General features: G+C 43.5%; 1 protein-coding gene across 3 annotated transcripts in view; it reads left to right on the top strand.

Annotated features, from left to right (window-relative positions):
• Positions 1-19,608, top strand: part of ARFGEF3 (ARFGEF family member 3) — a 188,386-nt gene that overhangs the window by 10,281 nt on the left and 158,497 nt on the right. The window lies entirely within an intron of this gene.

Consider the following 19,608-nt stretch of genomic DNA (forward strand, 5'->3'; position numbering starts at 1 on the left):
CGGCCATGGCTCACGGGCCCAGCCGCTCCGCGGCATGTGGGATCTTCCCGGACCGGGGCACGAACCCGTGTCCCCTGCATTGGCAGGCGGACTCTCAACCACTGCGCCACCAGGGAAGCCTTCTTCCAGGCATTTTTAAGCCCACAGGGCACTTACTGTGTCCATTATTAACATGGCATCTTTCTATTGTTTGAGCACAATAAATCTAAAAAAAATTTTAAATGTAGGCACTGTAAATATTTGCTTATAAGAAAGAACTTGGATATGTTAAATTTTTTTTCTTCAGTTATGTTTCTATTTTAGTGAGTTTTTTCTTCAGTGATATTTAGTATACGAGAAAGAAGCCAGGTTCATAAACTATTTCTTGGCATTCTGATTTCATATTCAGATTGTTTCCATTTCTGTTACATAATCACGTAGAAGTGATTATTTGCAGATTTTTTTTGTTGTTTCAGGTTTTGGAAAGAGCTATGAGGACTAAATCAAATCCCAAATACTTTTTAAAAATTAAAAAAAAATTTTTTTTAGTGGGAGGGAGGGAGATACAAGAGGAAAGAGATATGGGGATATATGTATATGTATAGCTGATTCACTTCGTTATAAAGCAGAAACTAACACACCATTGTAAAGCAATTATACTCCAATAAAGATGTTAAAAAATTTTTTTAATTGATTTTTATTGGAGTATAGTTGATTCACAATGATGTGTTAGTTTCTGCTGTACAGCAAAGTGAATCAGTTATACATATACATATATCCACTCTTTTTTAGATTCTTTTCCATATAGTTTATTACAGAGTATTGAGTAGAGTTCCCTGTGCTATACAGTCGGTTCTTATTAGTTATCTGTTTTATATACAGTAGTGTATATATGTCGGTCCCAATCTCCCAATTTATCCTTCTCTTCCCCCTTTCCCCCTTAGTAACCATAAGTTTGTTCTCTATATCTGTGACTCTGTTTCTGTTTTGTAAACAAGTTCATTTATACCCTTTTTTTAGACTCCATAAGCAATATCATATGATATTTGTCTTTCTCTGTCTGGCTTAACTTCATTGAATATGCCAATCTCTAGGTCCATCCATGTCGCTGCAAATGGCGTTGTTTTGTTCTTTTTTATGGCTGAATAATATTCCATAGTATATACGTACCACATCTTCCTTATCCATTCATCTGTTGATGTACATTTAGGTTGCTTCCATGTCCTGGCTACTGTAAATAGTGCTGCAATGAACATTGGGGTACAAGTATAATATCTTTTTGAATTATGTTTTTCTCCAGGTATATGCCCAGGAATGGGATTACAGGATCATATGGTAGCTCTATTTTTAGTTATTTAAGGAACCTCCATACTGTTCTCCATAGTGGCTGTACCAATTTACATTCCCACCAACAGTGTAGGAGGGTCTCCTTTCTCCACACCCTCTCCAGAGTTTACTATTTGTAGATTTTTCGATGATGGCCATTCTGACCGGTGTGAGGTGATGATACCTCATTATAGTTTTGATTTGCATTTTTCTAATAATTAGTGATGTTGAGCATCTTTTCATGTGTCTCTGGCCATCTGTGTGTCTTCTTTGGAGAAATGTCTGTTTAGATCTTCTACCCATTTTCTGATTGGGTTGTCTTTTTTTTTTTTTTGATATTGAGCTGCATGAGCTGTTTGCATATTTTGGAAATTAATCCCTTGTCGGTTGCTTTGTTTGCAAATATTTTCTCCCATTCTGGCTTTTCTTTTCGTTTTGTTTATGGTTTCCTTTGCTGTGCGTCAAATACTTTTGCTGTGCTGATTTTCTTATTTTTTCTTTTGCCATTAATTGACTGCTTTTCAAGTTAAATATGTTAACATTCTGATAGATAACGACTAATACTGTTCTGATCAATTGTGTACGTTGGTAGTGGTAGCTCAAACCAGAAGAAAATTGAAACCTTGAAAGAACTATTGTTGTACTATCTTTTATTTATTTTTTTGTCATTGATTGCTCTGAGGACTTCTTGTGAAAACAAGTCTAGATGTCACGTGAATGCTTTTAGTGACTCTGGTGACTGGAGTTGGTCATGCATAAGGCACTGAAGGGGAGAAACCCACAGAAAAAAGTTTTAGCTGGAATGAAGGAGTGGTCAGAGGCATTGTTTATTTCTGCCCTGGGCTCTTTCGCTGAGCAAATGCCCACTCTCGTTGGTGGTACGGTGAGCAGCCTTAGCAACCAGGGTGGGGATTCACGCAGAGTGCCCAGTGAGATTGAATGTCAGGGATGGAGGAAGGACTAGGAAACCCACCCTGTGGAATATTTCCCAAGTTTGTTAGTAGATAGTTATATGAAAATCTTTCCACCTTCCTGCCCATAGTCTTGCTTTTGATCTTGGGGGTGAGACTTAAGCACCCTTATCTTCCTCCATGTGGAGACTGGACCCTCACTGTCTTTCCTCCTCTCTCCCCTCTTCTTATACTTCAGATCTTACACAACTTCACGGGGTTGAATAAAACCTGTGAGTTGGTGGGCCATCGCGGTGTGCCCACACTCAAGAAAGAGGCCTTCCAGGGCTCAGGCTGTCACTCAGGTCGGGGTTACCATCTCCTTGGCCTCCTTGTGTGACTAGCAAAAGGCAGCTTAGGTTGATCACTCACAGTGACACACTTGGTAAAATGTCTCTGCCCAAGTCAAGGTATTGCTAATAGTTACTGACTCTGTTGTTGTTGGCTGCTGGTCTTTCAGCCACGTAAGAAATAAGTCCTGGAAGCTGCTGATCAAGAACTATTAGTAGTTAACAATATTAAATGTTTTCTCTTCCCGTTTTTCTACTTCCTCTCACCCCCACACCTCTTCCTTTTTCCCTGTGGTTTTGGGAATCAAGTAATATAACCAAAGTAACCTGATCATTTATGGAATTTTCAGGGCTGCTCTGGTTTTTGTTATGAATATTTAGGGCTGATGTCTGTTTTGTGAGGCTGTCACCAGGCTTAAGCCCACCTGGAGGTACCATAACTTCTGTAATGTTTAGCTTCATGCAAGTTGATGCATCGGTCTTCCCCTTCTGTGCCCCACTGTCTTTGTGATGGCTCGATTATGATGATACCTACATCTGTCTGATCATTTTTCTCTCTGAAGTGTTGAGAAGCTTATATTTTTATCTAACCGTATATGTTAGTAGGAAAAGGGCTTATGCCATTTCTGTGGACCGTTCAGTACCATTGTTGTTTGCAGTCATTGGCTCTTTTAGAACATTCTTGACCTGCAGGCGCATTCCCAGGGAATGTTCTTCCCTTTCTGATGGACTCCTGCAGTGTTCTTCTGCTTCCGAGTCTTGGTTGGAAATGGTCAGCTTCTCTCCTGGCATCTGGGCCAGAATGTCCTGCCTGCTGTCTTCTCTAGTGGATTTGAAACTCGAAATCCTGCCTGGAGACTGTCATACAGAGTGAACTAAGTCAGAAAGAGGAAAACAAATACCGTATGCTAACACATATATATGGAATCTAAAAAAAAAAGAAATGGTTCTGAAGAACCCAGGGGCAGGACAGGAATAAAGATGCAGATGCAGAGAATGGACTTGAGGACACGGGGAGGGGGAAGGGTAAGCTGGGACGAAGTGAGAGAGTGGCACTGACATATATACACTACCAAACGTAAGATAGATAGCTAGTGGGAAGCAGCTGCATAGCACAGGGAGCTCAGCTCAGTGCTTTGTGACCACCTAGAGGGGTGGGATAGGGAGGGTGGGAGGGAGGGAGACGCAAGAGGGAGGAGATATGGGCCTATACGTACGGATAGCTGATTCACTTTGTTATACAACAGAAACTAACACACCATTGTAAACCAATTACACTCCAATAAAGATGTTAAAAAAAAAAAGAAAGAAACTCAAAATCCTGGAGCATTGGGTCTGGATACCCTCACATGGCTCTGTGTGGATCTGCAAGGAGGGTGCTTTTCAGCCCGTGCCGAGGCCCACAGACGTTCAGCCTCTACCACTTTGGACATCATGGCTGAGCTGCCTGCTCTTGTATGTACCACTCCATCTTCCCTGCCAGATTTCCAAGGGGCTCACTTTCCCAGGACTGGGACCAGGGTGAGGTGAGTGAGGCTGAGTTGTACAAGTACATGCCAGATCCTGTCTCAAAATTTTTATGTTTTGCTCATCATAGAATTTTTACATTAATTTTGAGTTTTTCAAATGCGACCTTAAAATGTTATTTATCTTGGGGGCTGAGATTTTAGTGCTCCCTTAAATTTTGTACCCAAGGCCAACTCCCTTACCCTAGTTCCGGCCCCACACTCCCCATTCTGTGAGAAAGTTCTCAGAGCTTCTGAGGCCAGCCACATTCAAGTCAAGCTCTATTCTGCCTCCTCCAGGTTCTACAGACTGTGGTCCTGTCCTGCTTTGAATCGCACCTCAGTGGCGTGCGCCATCAGAGAAACAAGCTCTTTCCCATGACCGAGGACACGTTTAGTAAGGCCCCCACTCCAGGATACCCTCTTGCACATGTACTAGGGTTTTACAGAGGAGCATTTCCCAATCTCTGCCCCTCCTCCTTTGGGGACCATCTCATACGTTGAAGTAGAGCATACTTGTTACAAGTCCTCTTCCTTTTGCATGCCAAGACCAAGACAGCAGGTCTGGAGGTCTATAGTTAGCAATCCAATACTCCCCTTTATATGGGACACTAAAATAATAGAGGGATGTTTTCTGAGCTGCTCTCTTCATCAAAATTGTCCACTGTGTGTCTCGTAGCATGCAATCTTTCCCGCTTCCTCTTCCTACTTACCCTTGAAGACTGAGCTACGGTGATCTTTCTCTCCTTCATGCTCTCACTGTACTCTTCGCATGATTCTGTCATGGCATTTATCAATCAGGTTGGCTGTTGTTTAGGGCGTCTGTTCTGAGACCCTGTCCTCAAGGAGTTCATATATATAAATTATTCATCTTTTCAGCCCCTAGTTCAGTGCCTCTCCAGACTCTGCATCTCAGGGAACCTGTGTCCTCATCACCTAGATTCTTGGAAGACATACTGTTTGGAAGAATCTGTGCCAGAGTGGGAATCTCAACTTTGGCGACAGAACCTCTAATATCTCACTGGCCGAAATAGTAGGTCCCAAAGAGTAGACCGGAAACCCAACACCCAATCCATTGACCTCAGCTAACATAGTCTTAAACTCCTTACTCTCTACTCAACCAAAGCCCTGACTAGTCTAATGTGTATTATTAGATTGAGGTTGAGGGTTGGTGATAGTTATCAAGACCCTGATTACTATTCTGTATCAAAGGACATTGAATATATAAGAGGTTCAGCTCTCATTGGGTTCCCATGAAGAGTCCTTGGCCCACCTGGAAGAAGCACGCAGCCTACCGTACACCGCCCCCAGCATGAATTTGACTTGGAGTATTTCTGTTCTAAAGAGCTCAAGAATCTCCACCTCCATCCCTCTCCAATCCAGGATTTTCCCTTTCTCTAAGCCCAAGTAACTTACAACAGGACTGGTCCAGATGAGATAAAACCGTCAAGGGAATCCTTGAGCAATTTTGTTAAAAGACAGCCATTGGCAGCAAACCTCTTGTTGGCATTTCTCAGTGCCCTTTGGGAACAATCCCAGACATTACTCCAGCCGTGGCTCAGCTGCCATTTTGCCATTGGCAGCAAACCTCTTGTTGGCATTTCTCAGTGCCCTTGGGGAACAATCACACATATTACTCCAGCCATGGCTCAGCTGCCATTTTGTTTGCCTTCTCCATGATTCTTCAGAGTCAGCCTCAGCCTAATTACTTTTCTTCTGCCAGTTGCAGTTCCCAGAAAGACTCTAACAGCCTCCTTCCCATTTGTCCTTATATGGTCCCCACCCCTTCCCATCCCCACCCTGGCTGAGCCTCTACCCAGCTTCATTTTGCCTTCCTGGTCCAGACACTTCTCTCAGCCCAGATATTGACATGTTCCTCCTTACTTTGATCTGGGGACCTGCTGAGCTTTCCTGTAGGGTGAGAACACATTCAGCAGCATTTATACTTGGAGAGAACCATCCATAATAGCTTCCTATTCTTTGTATGGTTTTAATTGCTTTTCTGCTGCCTTTATCTATTTTAGTGCTTTAGTTCTGTGCTTTGAGCCCTGGGGCAACTTCTACAGGTTGTGCAAATTTTTTTTTTTTAATTTATTTTTTACTTTCGGCTGCATTAGCTCTTTGTTGCTGCACGTGGGCTTTCTCTAGTTGTAGTGAGCGGGGGCTACTCTTCCTTGTGGTGGGCGGGCTTCTCATTGCGGTGGCTTCTCTTGTTGTGGAGCACGGGCTCTAGGCCCGTAGTATTGGCACGTGAGCTCAGTAGTTGTGACTCGCAGCCTCAGTAGTTGTGACTCACGGGCTCAGTAGTTGTGGCTCACGGGCTCTAGAGTACAGGCTCACTTAGTTGTGGCGCACAGGCTTAGTTGCTCCACAGCATGTGGGATCTTCCCGGGCCAGGGCTCGAACCTGTGTCCCCTGCATTGGCAGGCGACTGCCCCACCAAGGAAGTCCTTTTGTTTGTTTTTTAATTGAAGAAATAAGTGTCTCCACATCAACTGGGAAGGACTGTGTGTGATTTAAAATGGAGCAGTGGGTTTTGGCAGGCAGTTTGGATGTCATCATTTGTTGTTTCCACTTCTTATGTCATGGAGAAGCATTGGGCTCCCCTTGCTACCTCCTGCTGTCCAGAGGAGGAGGCAGAGGACGCCAGTGTAGAATTCCCAGGTCCTTCAGCTTATGCTGACTGAAGGGAGGATGTTAGCGTAAATGCAGGACAGGTGCTTCTGATGAGGCATCCACGTTATTCCAGGTAAATTGCAAACATCTGTGCTTCTCCTGGATTTAAACTCATCTTGACGTCTCCTCTCTTGGCGGTTTCCGGCTTTCCTCCATACCACGGCTGACTTCTGTTTGCAGAAGCGTGCAAATGTAAGTAAGTTTTGGCTCTCTTGATCTTTTTCTGGTTCTGCACCAGAAAAAAATATACATATAGAAGGCTTTAGACACTTTGGTTAGTCTAAGCCTGGCTCAGTTTTAGAGACGTCTTTATCCCACGGAGCCATGAAAGGAAAAATGGAGGGAGCTGTCAATCTTGCCCGGGGTCAGTGGGAATCATTTAAGCGACCAAGGGCCTGCCATGAAGTCAACCTGAACTGTTCCAGCTCCCTGAGATCTGGCTCCCCCTAAACAGGTGAGCAGAGTGACATTTCTGTGTTAGCTACAAAAACCAGTCTGCAGGGAGAAAGTGGCATGTGGAATAGCCGGTAAGCCCACCCTTTAGCAGTGGGGCTGCTGAAATCCACGTTAGAAATCAAGGTGCCCCGAAGATCTAGTTTCTCTTTTTCCTTTCCCTATTGCTGTGGAAACAAAGAGTATTCCTGTCACCTTTTAACATAGTATAAGGGACAGTACTATATATACTGTTTCCTAACTTACAAACAGCTGCTTCTGTGTATCTGCCAGCCTGTGAAGCCAATTCTAATGGTTTTTGTGTTCTAACCCCTTTGATAAGGAAGACTTACAATTAACTCTCAATTATAAAGCTTCTCCTTGTTAATAGCCCTGGACCTAAAAGCACTTTAAATGATGCAGTCAGTTAGAGACGTGCATAACCTACCCAAGCTGGGATGTAGAGGTTATTGGGCTTGAGTGATATTTTGGGATGTGAGCAACATATTAATGTTCAAAACCAGCCATGACCACTCATCCTTCCTTTGTAACAAGTAGTTGATGTCCTTTATTTTTTGGCACTTAGCTCTAAAGGGAAGTGTTAGAAGGAAACATACTCAATTTTGAAAAAGTCTAACAGCCCAATCATGAGTTTTCTTTGTTGGGTTTTCATTCCTTTTGAGTGGAATGAAGGTAGGATTTTTGCTGTGTGGGTTAGTCTGTGCGTGCTTTTTATAATTAAACGGTGTCTTACGGCAACTTAGGTCCAGATCTCCTGCTTTAATTTCAAAGTATGACTCTGAGAAATTGTTTACATTGACGGGTTATAAAAATGGATTCCAAGAGATGGGTAGGGACCTGAGCTTATCGATTCAGTGATGTAAATGGCTCAGTGAGGTATTTGAATCTCTCTTTTTCACCCGCTAGAACCTTTCTACTGCGGATGGTACAAAGACTAGAATCGTATTTAGTTTCTTTGGACATCTTTGTTTATTAACTATTTCATATTTATATTTTACTGCATAGTTATGTGTAGTTGAACTGTTTATAACTCAGTAGGATTATGTAATTACATAATGCCCTGATACATATTTTTCAAGTTAAGTCCAATTAATTTGACACAGGAGCTCTCCCTTTATCTGTTTTATAGCTCAGTACTGTTAATACGATGCTTCTTGGCATGCTTAATTGCCTGTGATTCACATGTTCCCAACTAAGTTTGGGACGTTCTACTAAGTCAACATTTTTCAACCTTTATTATGTGCCAGGGACTCTTAGGTGTTATACATGCTGGTCTCCATCCTGCCTGCTCTCCTGTGAGGTGGGGGGAAGCCCTGAGATGGAAAGACTCCTTGAACCAGTCTGGGACAGTCAGGACTTGGGGTCAAAGTTCACCTTCTTAACCCATTACAGAGTATTACCTCTCCCATTATTGACTTAACACAGAAGTTTCTGTTTTCTGATTTGTAATTTATGTGAAAAGCTGAGATATATAAAACTAAACTTCATGCAACAAATTATTTGACGAAGCACCATGATTGTAAAGAACTCTTGGGAAATCGGCTATAGTTAGCCACTGCTCATTTATGAGTACAACTTACCAATGTTGCAATATCAATGAGACCACTTTGTATTGAAAACAACTTTAAGTGCAATCTCCGAGGAGCTAGAGCCTTTAAAAGAGGGAGTGTCCTATATGCAGATGAGGGGCGAGCCACGAATTATTAGAGCTTTCGAGATTAATGTGTAGATGTGACTTTGCCAGGAAATGACCTAAATTGATTTCTCCTGTCTGAAAGGCAAAAGGAGACTTCAGATGAAAGAGATGTTAGTCTGGGATTGATGTGAATACACACTGGGAAGCCTGGGTAATTATGTGATTCAAAAACGAACCCTTACCTCTCCAGGTTTCTGCTTACGTGGTGGAGGGAAGAATCTAAGTAGCAACTGAGGTGCTTTCTTTAGGGATGGTTAAGATGAGGAAACCTGCAGAATGACCAAGAGAAGACTTATGGCAGAACTCATTTTTAGGCCTAAACTAAAGGAATATATCTAGAACAGGTTGTATTTTTGAATGGGGGCAGACCTAGGCTCATTTTTAATTTAGTGACATCCAGAGAGCTGTTGCATTTCAAAGATTTTTTTTTTCCTCTCCCCATTGCTGGCTTTGTTTTGTAAACCCCATTTTGTTTTTCTGTATTTACCAGCTGGGAGGAAAGTCCTTCAAAAACAAAAGGGGTTTTGTGTGCTTATTTCAGAGAGGTTGGTAGAGAAGCCGGGAAACTGGGTCCAGCTGTGCAGGAGCTGAGTCCTGGGGAGAGGGCAGAGGGAGGGCCCTGAGCACAGAGGCCGCCCAGCCTGGGCCGCGGAGGGCTGCGGACCCTCCAGGATTTTCACTCCATCTCTGTCTCTGAAATAAAGTTGGATGTGGATGATAAGGCCAGTAACATGATATTTGCTGAAACGGGGGAGGAGAGCATGCATGTGTTTCAGAGATAGTAAAAATATAGATGTAATTTAAAGTCAGTAGGGTATTTGATTAAGAAAGAAAGCGATTGTTAGTTTAAGGTGTGCACACCCAAGCATTCAGTACAGTGGACGCCTTTATAAATATTTGTTCGCGCTGATTGCCTTGCAGCTCTGGGTCTTGAATGTCCACATCTCTGTTGGCGGCATCTGGAGCTCTGATCGGTAGTAGGAGGACAATGTGAGGGGGATCTGGGCCCTGGGGAAAGAGGCAGTGGCTGGGGTGAGCAGGTGTCCTGGGTTTGGAGTTAGGGCCGAGCAAGCAACGTTCTGTGGGCTGGAAACACAGTGGGAAACAAGACACAAAATCTCTCCTCTAAGAGCCCACCACTTGTTGAGGGGAAGGCAAACATAATCGTAATACATTAGGTCCTTGGTGCAAGTCCTGGTGCTCCCATGAGGGGCCATTGGGACCCTGAGCTAGTCATTTTGCCTGTCAGCTTCTGTGAGTGGATATGGACACGGAAGGATGGGCACTGGTGAAGGTAGGTACCTCTATTTTCCCCCTGTGATCACTGACCAAGCAGTAGATGTAAAGGAGACAGATCTGCAGGGACCACATTGCAGGCCACAGGTGCGGACCAGCTCTCCCTAGCAAGGGCTCACCATGCCTGCCTGCTGCCTGTTTTCCCTCCCGCATCTTCATATTTCCTCAGCATCCTAGTGAGAAAGCAGCTTCTAGCCCACAGGGTTTGTCTCAGGACCCTCTGTGTCACTGGCATATATATATACATTTTTTTCCAGCTTTATTGAGATATAGTTGACATATAACGTTGTGTAAATTTCAGGTATAAAATGTGATGACTTAAGTATATATTGTGAAATGACCACCACAATAAGGTTAGTTAACGCATCCATCACCTCACATAGTTTGTGTGTGCGTGGTGAGAACTTTTGAGATTTACTCTCTTAGCAATTTTCAGGTATACAATAACATTATTATTAACTAGAGTCACCATTCTGTACATTAGATGGCCAGAATTTATTCATCTTATAACTGGAAGTTTGTACCCTTTGACCTCTTTCACCCATCCCCCCACCCCGTGTCTGCGGCAACCACCAATCCGTCTACTCCATTTTTATGTGTTTGGTTTTTTAGATTCCACATATGAGATCATACAGTATCTGTCCTTTACTGACTTATTTCACTTAACGTAATGCCCTCAAGCCTCATCCATGTTATTGTAAATGGCAGGATTTCCTTCCTTTTAGAGCTGAGTAATTTTCCATTGTGTGTCTGTTTGTGTGTGTGTGTATATATATATATACACACACATGCAAATCACTGTGATATTGTGATTTATAGTAAATATATACAGTTGGCCCTTGAACGACACACGTTTGAACTGTGAGGGTCCTGTCCTCTTATACACAGATTTTTTTCACTTAATGCATACTACAGTACCACATGATCCGAGGTTGGTTGAATCCACAGATGCAGAACCAAGGATGAGGAGGGCCGCCTGTAAAGTTATACTTGGATTTTCTACTGCAGGTGGTCGCCACTCCTAACCCCCAGGGTGTTCAAGGGTCAGAGGTATTTGGTCTTCATCCCATTTCTGGCACCAGAACTCCTAAAACTCTTGGAAATGCTTAAGTGACTAGAGCGAAAGAGGTGTTTTCTGTTATGTTAACGAGGTTAATGAGGTGACTTTGGAAAGCACCTAAGGGTGGGGGCTGGTTGGGTGGAGCCAGCCACATGATTGGAGGGCTGGCGCTTTCAGCCCCACTCCTGGACCTCTGCGGAGGGGAGAGGGGCTGGGGATTGAGTTCAGTAGCCTAGAGCCAATGATTTAATCGATCGTGCCTACGTCTTGGAGCTTCCAGAATTCAGACAGCTTCTTTGTGGAGATTTGCAGAGTGGAGCGCTTTGGAGAGAGCAGGGAAGCTCCTTCCCACACACCTTGCCCTTTGCATCTCTTCCATCTGGCTGTTCCTGAGCTATGTCCTTATATAATAAACCGATAATCTAGTAAGTAAAATGTTTCTCTGAGTTCTCCGAGCCGCTCTAGCAAATTCATCCAACCTAAGGAGGGTGTGCTGAGAACGTCCACTCTGTGACAGGTCGGTCTGAAACACAGGTAACACCCTAAACTTGTGATTGGCATCTGAAGCAGGGGTGGGGGTGGTTGAGTCTTGTGGGACTTAACTGGAATTTGATGCTGTCTCCAGGTAGACAGCGTTTTGAGTTGAACTGTAGGACACCCCACTGATGTTGGAGAGTTGCTTGGTGGTGGGGGGGACTCCCCCGTTGAAACTGGGTGCAGAAAATCACACATTTTCTTTATCTGTTCTGCTGAAGACTCGGCCTCTGCGCTGGTGCTGAATCGAAATCTGAGACAGTTTTGGGTGAAGTAGAAAAGAATAGCTTTATTGCTTTGCCAGGCAAAGGGGGACACAGTGGGCTCGTGCCCCTCAAAAACTGTATGTCCCAACTTGGATTTGGTGAGTTTTATAGCAAAGGTTCCAGGGCGGGGTTGCTGATAATATTAGGGTGTGTGCAGGGTCTGCACTCCTTTAATCTGGCCTCAGGTGGTCTCTCCTAGTGAGCTTCTCAGGTTCCTTTAATGGTCTCAAGTGGTCTCTTGATAAACTTCTCTGGCCCCTTTAATCTGGCCTCAGGTGGTCTTCTCTGGAATGAAGAATGCTAACACCTTCCATTTGTTGAGGGTTTTAGTTCTGTAGAGAATTCAAAGATGTATGTATGTGTATCCCTTGAGGCGAACCAGAACCCTGCCCCAAGGCTGCACTATTGTTTCTCCGCTGCTTCTACCTTGTCTCTGCATCCCCTCCCTTCCCTGATTAGCAACTGTTGGAATCTCCCCTTTGAAACTCTTGGAAGGTCATGGAGGCTGGAGTCTTTTGCCTACAAACAAGCAATGGGGGACAGAAAGGCTTCCACGCCCAGGAGCCCCACGGGGTCCTGCTCAGTTTCAATTCATTCGTTACATTAATGCAGCAGTTCTCAGACATTTTGGTCTCAAGACCTTTGACACTTTAAAAAACTACTGAGGACCTCAAAGAACTTTTTAAGAATTTTTTGGATTATATTTACCATATTAGACATTAAAATAGAAATTTTAAAATATTCATTAAAAATAAGACCATTACATATTAATATAAAGACTTTAAAATTTTTATTCATTTTATTTATTTTGTTTTTGGCTGCATTGGGTCTTCACTGCTGTGCGCTGGCTTTCTGTAGTTCAAGTGAGCGGGGGCTACTCTTTGTTGCAGTGCGCGGGCTTCTTATTGCGGTGGCTTCTCTAGTTGCGGAGCACGGGCTCTAGGCGCCCGGGCTTCGGTAGTTGCCGCACGTGGTCTCAGTAGTTGTGGCTCACGGGCTCTAGAGCGCAGGCTCAGTAGTTGTGGCGCACGGGCTTAGTTGCTCCGCGGCATGCGGGATCTTCCCGGACCAGGTCTCGAACCCGTGTCCCCTGCATTGGCAGGCAGATTCTTAACCACTGCACCACCAGGGAAGCCCTGTAAAGACCCTTTTTTTTTTTTTTTTTTTAAATGAAAGGTAACTGCTTTCAAAACAAATTTTACATTTTGCCAATACCTTTACTATCTGGCTTAATAGAAAACAGCTGTATCCTCAGCTCTGCTTCTCCATTCAGTCTGTTACAATCTGTTGCTTTGGTTGAAGTAGATAAAGCAAATCCAGCTTCAACAGGTAAATGGTTTAAGACAGGAGGGTAATTTTCATCATCTTTTCAAATAATTGTGAATATTCTTTTTTTGATAAACTCTACTGTATACTCCTAAGAGATTGAGAATGAAAAGTTTTGAACTTATGGACCTTCTGACAAGATCTCAGGTGTCTAGGCTATACTTTGAGAACCATTTCTCCCCATTTCAGAAGCCAGAATCTCAAATCATTCATTCTTCGGAGTCACCAACTCTTCCTCATACCAGAGAACAGGAGCTGCTCTCAGCCCTACCTTCTCAGGACCTTGCCTTGGCCCCCAAAGCTTTAGGCCTGCCTAGCAAGCATGCGGTTATGCTTTGGAGGGAGGTGGCTGGCTGTTCTCCTGCCTCCCAGGCCTGTGGAACTGTTCCCGGATTCTTTTTAGAACCACTAGCCGTGGAAATTGCCCTATCATAGTCCTGCAAACAATATCCTCCTTATTGAGGTCTTATGGAGATTACATAAGATATCAAATAAGACAGTACTTTGCAGAATATGCAGCAAATCACAAGAGAAGCTTCCCTCTGATAAAATAGGCTCACGGTGTTCTGGCAGTCTGTAGCAGGATTAAGGGTTTTTTGTTTTGTTTTTTCTGGTCCTGAGTTTCAAAGTGTGATGTTAAGAGTGGAAAACAAAGTTCTGGGAACAAAGGAGCAGATAAGAATCTGGATTTAAGTGTTGTTTCTGATTTCCAAGAATACAAAGAGGCCTAATTGGCCCTTGGAAATTACAGACAAATCAGCCCAAGTTGGCAAGATCTGGAAAACTGCACTGTGGCCCTTGTAAATGTTCTTTAAAATAAATTCTGGCATCTGAAATAGGGAACTGGAACTATCATTTTTCTGTGGAACAGAAACCTTTGGTTGCCTAACCACCCCCTACCCCCCAACAGGCCTGATTGGGTATCAGGAACTGCCTCTATTATCAGCCATGTGCTTCAGAGGAGGCTGCCCCATTGAAGGCTGGACTGTCTGGTGTGGCCATGGGCTTGCCCTGCATCCCGCGTATCAGAATGGAGCGTGAGAGGGATGCTGTCTCAGTCCTGTCGAGGTGAAGTTCTTTCTTCCTCTGAAACTTGTCACATTTGAATGATGCTTGTAGCAACTACAGCTGCTTTGTCTCTGTGAGGGGAGCCAGCCAGGGGATAAAGCTGACAAATCGAGGGTGGATTAGTAGAAAGATGGAAAGAACCTGGGTTCTTGGCTGTGCCTTGAGAGCATGGACTTACCTCAGCCTGGAGCCAGCCTGCCTCCTTGTTTAAGCCTCTTAGGGAGTTGGATTTCCTAGCACTTGCAGCTGAAAGCACCCTCCCCAGTACACTCTCCTTAAAGGAATCCTGTGACCCTCAGGGACACAGGGATAGGAGGATAGCCCAGGTGAATGTGGCAGCTGTAACCTGAAGATCTATCGATGGGATCTTTTTCCTCTTTTCTGGCTGTCGTTTGGCCATTTTGTTGTCCTTTTTATTTCTTCTGCAGGTCAAGTTGAAATTCTGAATTGAGTATTTGGTAACTGGTGGAATAGGAGAGCTGAAACATCTGTGGCATTTACAAGGCCTGGGGCCTTGGAGATGGAGCCAGGCTTCTCTCCCACACCCTGGGCACACAGGTGGATATCATAGCCTTGTCCCGCTGCCGCAAATGACTGATTTACTCGTGTGCTCCGTGAGTTAGACCGCAAACTCCGTCGTCTTTATACTCAGGGACCCTGGTCTATATAGTGTGCCTGCCCCCCACAATACTGAAGGCTACCAATTATGGAGCATTGATCTATGCCAGGAATTGTACTGATGACTTTATGCATTGTCTTTATTAAATTTTACAACAAGTACAGTAGGTTCTAATATAACCTATATTTTAATGATAAAACAGATTGGAGTGATAAAACCATTTGCTTGAAGTCACACAGCTAATATATGATAGAGGTTCAAATACAGGTCTGACTTGAAAATTGCTCTTTTAACTAATACATGTCCTTGATGCATGTTTGCTGAATACCTGTCATTTAGATGTGTTAGAATAGGAATGAACGTTGTCCCTATCTGTTCCCTCATTTCCCCTTTCCTCTTTGGAAAAATGTATCGAGAGAGAAGGCATATATGCAATTATTTGAATACTGGCTCTTCTCTAGGAATAGGCTGTATCACAGTGTATAGGTTATGAATGCCTTCAGTGGTAAGTAGTGGAAAGTCTAACAGCAGTTTAAACGAGATAGGGCTTATTTCCCTCATATAATATGCAGTGTGGAGTTAGGCCTTCAGCACTGGTATGTCCAGGATTCTGTCGGCCTTCCATTATAGTTGGCTCTTCATACCACAAACAGGCTGTTGCAGCTCCAGTCATCACATCCTAATCCAAGACAGAAGGCAAAAAAACTGAAGGCAGAAGGGCAGTGCCAGCTAAACAGGTCTAGTCCTTTATATCAGGAAAGCAAAAGGTTGTTCAGAGCCACAGGGGAGGCTGAAAAGTAGGAAACAGGATTCTCCAGAAAGGCTTAGACCAATCTTGATCTACCAGTTGAGGCTGACCATACTGTCAGTCAAAACAAAGTTGGAATCTAGTTGCTAAGGAGAAGGCTGCCAACCACACATTTCAGAGAAGTAGAGGCTTTTAGAATTTGAAGAGGTGATAGAGAGATCTCCATCTTGCAGATAAGACAGCTGAGACTTAGAAAGAAGGCAGGTGTCTGAGCCAGGACGAAAGAGGGTTTCCTTAGAGTTTACTCTCCCCAGTACACCTCTCCCAGTACACCTCCCTGATACTTCTATAAAGTGTTTGCTTTCAAAGCCCTTTCATATTTCCTACTCAGTTTATCCTTCTCATCCTTTTGAAGGGGGCTGGGAAGGGCAGACCCTTCCCAGTGTCTTGTGAGTAGAAGCGACGTCCCAGAGAGAGCTCAGCAACATGCCCAGGATTATACCCTATGTTTGTTGGCCAAAACGAAATCATAAATCTCCAGGTTGGGCCAGAGTTAATAGACTTCATTGCCCTCCACGATGCTGTGATTTTCCCTATGGCCTTCACATTTACACCAGGGCAGGGGTGCTCCCTGCTCAGACACCCTGAGCTTTCAGTTGGGCAGGTCTGGCTGCCTTGGCATGCCAGCAGAAATGTCTCCGGGGATGACTGGGCGGAGCTCAGCCTGCCTGGGGACATTGGGTCCTTCTTTGTCCCCAGGGAGAGAGGACAGCCACCCACTGTGGCTGTGAGAGTGGTGATGCGTAAGGGCCCATAAACTTGAGTCTGAATGTTTATTTCCCAGGTTGATTTGACCCTTTCAGCTGCAGGGTTCCTGGTCATTCTGATCCCGTTCAGCATGTTTCTGCTGTGATATAGACAGTGGGTCAGGTCACCCTAGTAACAGGGCATCTTGTGCAACTGGAAGAGTGTTTACGTGGTCGAGTCAGTTACTCTCCATTTTCTGAATGGGGGTCCTTTCATTACCTTGGAAAAGGAGAGATTCTTTTCTTTAGCTAGAAGAGTCTATATAGTGGGATTTTACCGATAAAAATAGTAATTATAGCAGAATCATAGTTATAGTTTTTAAAATATGTGAATACTTGATAAATTCACTGACACATTTCCCTTTCTGCCATATGAACATCTTTATCAGACTTGAGGACCTTAGCTTGTTTCCACTGATTTTGCGGGATATGTAGTTTTGCAAACTCACTAAGTCTCTATTTGGATTTAGGGCATTTACAGCCAAGACTGTTGTGAATGGCTGTGTTGCATTTGTTCTTTGTGACCTCTGAGGGATAAGCGTGCCAAGGATAATAACACCAGCAAGACTTATGTGAACGCCCATGAGAAGGAGGGTCTGGACGGCCCTCCTGTTTAGTCACAGCTCAGTCCTTTGCAGTCGCATTGTCAGGCCCTGGACTGGGATTGGTGTCAGGCTGCTCTTACTGTCTTGGTTTCCAGTCTTCTGGTCTTTAAAAATTTCACTAAGAGGACAGTCTGCTACTGTTTCTTCCCTTCAGTGCATAAAAAAATACTGGGCATTTGTTTTTCTTCCAGTGCATATTGCATTTAGGAAGGTCATGCAGTTATAGAATAGATACGATATTACCTTGAGAGGAATAAAGTAGCCCATGGCCGACGTATGGTAAATAAAACTGCCTACAGGGTGAGCATGTTTAAGGCAGTTTAAAACAGGCCGAAAGGTAACTTGCCAAAGTTTGAAAACTGCAGCTTTCAATTTGGCACTCTAATGCCAATAACAAACCCAGCCTTTAAAAATAAACTTAATCCCAGTCGTGTCTTCACACCAGGTGAGGCCAGACCTACCTGCTGAGTGGCAGATTAATGTAGGTCTTATTCAGCTGACTGTACAGGCTGGGAGAGGGAAAGTATAGAGTCGGTAATGTGTTTAAAGCAGGCAGCTAATAAGGAACAAAATTAACCTTTTTTGGCTTTCACCCAAGACTTATTTTTTTCAAAGTGCTTGCAATGCTGAATGTATTGGGATATTCCGTTGTTGAAATACCACAAACATATTATTGCTGGGAGAAGTTGCTGCTTATGGGAAAATAAAATTTAACATCACTGTTCTCTGTCTGATGCCTGTTGTCAAAATGAATTGCTTAAAGGGAGTCACCTCTGTACGTGGATGGCTGAAAGTGATTTTCAGTGCCTGTGGAGAAAAGAGCTGCAGCGCTTTCAACAGGGGACAGAGACTGTAACTTCAGAATATAAAAGGTTTCATTCTGCCCCCACCAGCTTTATTGAGGTGTAATTGACAAATAAGATAGTATATATTTAAGGTGTGCAGTGTATTGATTTGATATATGTATACGTTGTGAAATGATTACCGTAATCAAGTTAATCGACACATCCAACACCTCACATGGTTGGTTTGTGTGTGTATGGTGAGAACGCTTCAGACCCACTCTCTTAGCAAAATTCAAGTATACAAGATTCAAGTATACAGTACAGTATTGCTGATTATAGTCACTAAGCTGTTCATTAGATCCCCAGAACTAATCCATCTCATAACTGAAAGTTTGTACCCTGTGACCAGCGTCTCCCTATTCCCCCGCCCTCCAGCCTTTGGCAACCACCATTCTACTCCCTCTTTCTCTGAGCTTGACTTTTTTTAGATTTCACATATAAGTGTGTGTGCTCATGCAGTATTTGTCTTTCTGCCTCTGGCTTATTTCATTTAGCACAGTGCCTTGTAGATTCACCAATGTTGTTGCAAATGACAGGATTTCCTTCCTCTTTATGGCTGAATAATATTCCATTGTGTGTGGTTCTATCTGTAGCTAGATAGGTATCACCTTTTCTTTATCCATTCATCTGTTGATGAACACTTAAGTTGTTTCCATAACTTGGCTATTGTGAATAAAGCAGCAGTGAACATGGGAATGTGGATATTTCTTTTAGATACTGATTTCATTTGGATATATACCCAGACAAGGGATTGCTGGACCGTATGGTAATTCCATATTTAATTTTTTGAGGAATCTCCCTACTGTTTTCCATAGTGGCTGCACCAATTTATATTCCCACTAACAGTGCACAGGGTTCCCTTTTCTCCACATCCTTGCTAAAGCTCATCTTTATTCAGACAGAAACAATTCTTGATGGTACTTGTCCTGAGAGAAGTGGGGATTATTGCACTGGCTTTCTTGTGCTGCTGGGTTGTTTTAGGGGAGAACATAAGACAACTGGATGATTAATATTTTTTATTACTTTGGTTAATTTCCAGGAAGGTCTGTGTTTGTTTCCACCTTGTAGATGCCTTTCCCTTCCCCTTTTAGTTCCTGTTCCCTAATGATGGAGAGGCAACATGTTGCTATGGAAAGAGTGTAGGCTTTTGTGTCACACAGTCCTTACATTTGAATCTGGACTCATCCATTTACCAGCTCTGTCCATGGCTACTTGGCTCTGGGAGCCTCCATGTCTTGAACTGTAAGGTGGACTTGATAATGTCCACTGCCCCATTTCTCATGAGGATTAAACGAGGTAACATAATGAGAAAGTTCCTAGTTCACAGCCTCTTCCATTGGATGGGCTCATCACTTCTCTTCCTTTCCATACCTTCTTCTGTACAACAGAGACCAAAGTGTTCCTAGTTTTTCCTCAGTTTTAACAGTAGGGTTCAGCTTATAACGTCACCTAATGCTTTACAGTAGTTATGTAACATGGGACAATTTACTTACTGTCTCTGAGCCTGTTAGCTCATTGGTGGCATGGAAATAATTACCTATTACATAGTGCTATAAGTAC

The sequence above is a fragment of the Delphinapterus leucas genome, chromosome 12, assembly GCF_059928025.1.
Source record: "Delphinapterus leucas isolate spDelLeu-1000000601 "Yukka" chromosome 12, BTC_Dleu_Yukka2, whole genome shotgun sequence".
NCBI lineage: Eukaryota > Metazoa > Chordata > Mammalia > Artiodactyla > Monodontidae > Delphinapterus > Delphinapterus leucas.